Genomic DNA, 2,967 nt, shown 5'->3' on the forward strand with positions numbered 1-2,967 from the left:
AAAATGTACTTAAGGCACTTTATAATTACTTTCTGAGTGGATTTTAAAACTCTTCTTTTGCTGTTACACATGCTGATTCAATTAATATCTTTATGTGTAAAGTTATTTAAAAACCTTCACTTGGATGAATTTATTCATTAAAATAAAATAAGTGCTTTTCAAAAAAAATAAATAAAATAACATGAAAGCACGCGGAGTCAGTGGAAGGAGGAAGAGCAGATATGTGAGGACCAGGATTAGTAAATATCAAATTCCTTTTCTACATGGATAAAAGAGTTACAATGAAATGTGCTATTATGTACATTTTATATATAATACCATTTAAAACATTAATATGCTCTCATTTAACAGATTATATTTTTATGTGGTATAAAAAATTATCTTGTTTATGTACACCCTAAAGCATATTTCACATGAGTTTCTTCATATATGTCTTCTGCTACTCTATCTCTATCTTTTTATCTATCTCTCTATCTCTTTTGCTCTGTCTATCATCTATCTCTATCTAGCTATTATCTATTTATATCATCTAACTATCTATCATATATTTATCTATCATTTATCTTTCATCTATCTATCTGTCATCCATCTATCTAATTTATACCAGCTCTTTACAATTTACTCACCTACAAGAAATTCTGTATCTTTTGAACAAAATCCTTAAATCCCATTCATGATCAACCAGCACCTTATAACCACAGTTACTAACAACATACTATTTCTTAAAAATAGCCTAGTGAACAGATACCAAAGGTTCTTACTAACAAAATGACATCTGTATGAGGTTATACCCTCATTATTAGGTAGCTATGGTCATTTTATAATTTTATGTATTTTAAAACATCATGTTGAACAGAATATTTTTTTAAAGTTACCATCTAACATTTGTCTTACATTCATATGGTTCTGATTAAGGTTATCCCTGAAGCATTATTTTTTTGGCATATTTAAAATGAACCTCTTACTTCATTATGTTAAATAAATAAAATTTCTCTTTATTAGCATAAAGGTTTAGACACTTCAAGATTTATGAATGATAAGTTTCAACCTTTTTAAAATTAATACAAATAACTTACACTTTTGTGGATACTTGGGAAAAATATGGTCATGCTGGATCAATGATCATGGACTCTACCGCTTATAAAGATCCAGCATCCTGACTTTCATGTTGAATTCACTTTCCTCATTTAAAAGCCCTACTAGCGTGATATTATAGAAAAGTCGACTCAGACGCCTGTGAAACTGTTTATAATTTTCCATCCCAGGCATTGAGAGCCACCTCTTCCTATCCTGCACCCCATAACGAATTGTAGTTTTCTTTATCAGAATCATGCCTTATTTCTGAATTGTAGGGAGACTGTCTCTCTGTCTTCCATAGTTGCTTCCCATGGAAATATCTCTAAGCATTACTTTGGAAGAAATTCTATGGGTGTTCCCTTCTGAGACCGTCTAGACCATCTTCTTAATCTGTTCCATGTAATTTTTTGTAATCTTTCTATTATTGTAAAATAAACGTGGGGTGCATACAGACCTGATATTCTCCAAGTTATCAGTCCAATGACATAATAATATATGCTCATAGTTAAATCCACAACATTTTAATAAATGTTTTCCTTTATTATATCTGTTATATTTCATAACAATTTCAAGGTGTAACTCCATAAAGTTCACGATGTAATTAAAAGTGTAAAGACCTGTGTTCCCAAGCAACTTGAATATGGGTTATTTCTGCATGGATCTCTGCTCTTCTACCTGCCTGCCTCCTGTTTCATTCAACTAAGCTTTCTCCAATTTCAAGTATTTGGGGTGTGTATTTCCCCAGAAGTCTTTTCTAACTCTTCTCTGTGGTTTGTTCAGCCTCTAGTGAGGATCCATGACTCTTCAAACACTTACAACAGGGCTATTTTTGTCCTGCCATTTGCTTTTGTCTTAGTCGTTCATCTCTCAGTCAAGAAAAGTCTTTGTAGACTTCATCTTATGCACTGCTGCTTACAGGGGAACTTTTGAAGATGCTTCTTGATTAGTGTGGCATATGCCACCAAAGTTTAACTAATCTTAAATATTCCCATTATAGCAGAAGCACTCATTTTTCCTCCTTGAACATAAGGTAATAAACAAGCACAGTGATTATGTAAGTAGGTTGATACTATGTATAATGAAATGAATGTCATTTAAGAAAATGTTCATTGGTGATATGTAATCTCCATTTTTTACTTGCCTGATGCATTATGTATCCCAATTTTATTTTATTTCTTTATTTTTAAGTCAAATTTAGTCAAATGAACATGATTAAACTGTAGGAAGCAGAACTAAGACATGCTAAATAATAAATGAAGGGGAAACATATTTTTTCTTTCATTTACTTTTCCTACCCATTTTAACATAACATTTTAAATAATATAATATTTAACTTCTCTTTTAAAACACTGTAAATGATTTCTTTTGGTTTTTATTTATAAAATGAATATGAGAACTGTATATTATGTCTCTATTAAGGCAAAGACTAGCCATCCTGCCAAAATAAATTAACAGATTCAATGTAATTCCTACAACAGTGTCAACACAATTCTTCACATAAATAACAAAAGCAAAACAAAATAAAATCTAAAATTTCATTTATAAACACAAAACCCAAGTTAGTTAAAATAATTTTGGATAATAAATGATCTGCTGGAGATATTCCCATTCCAAATTTCAAGTTGCACTGCAGTACTATAGCAATAAGAACAACAATATAGTCTTATAAAACCAGACATGTTTACAAAATGTATTAAACAAAACCCAGACATTAACTCCATAAACCTATGGACCCCTGATTTTTGACAAAGAAGCAAAAATTACACACTGAAGAAAACAATGTTTAAATAAAGATGCTGGTCAAACTGATGATTGCACCCAGAAAAATACAAATAGATCTATATCTATAACCCTGCACAAAAGTGAATTCCAAATGGATCAAAGAGACCA

This window comes from Alexandromys fortis, unplaced genomic scaffold (assembly GCF_014885135.2).
Source record: "Alexandromys fortis isolate MF-2015 unplaced genomic scaffold, M_Fortis_MF-2015_v1.1 scaffold_179, whole genome shotgun sequence".
NCBI lineage: Eukaryota > Metazoa > Chordata > Mammalia > Rodentia > Cricetidae > Alexandromys > Alexandromys fortis.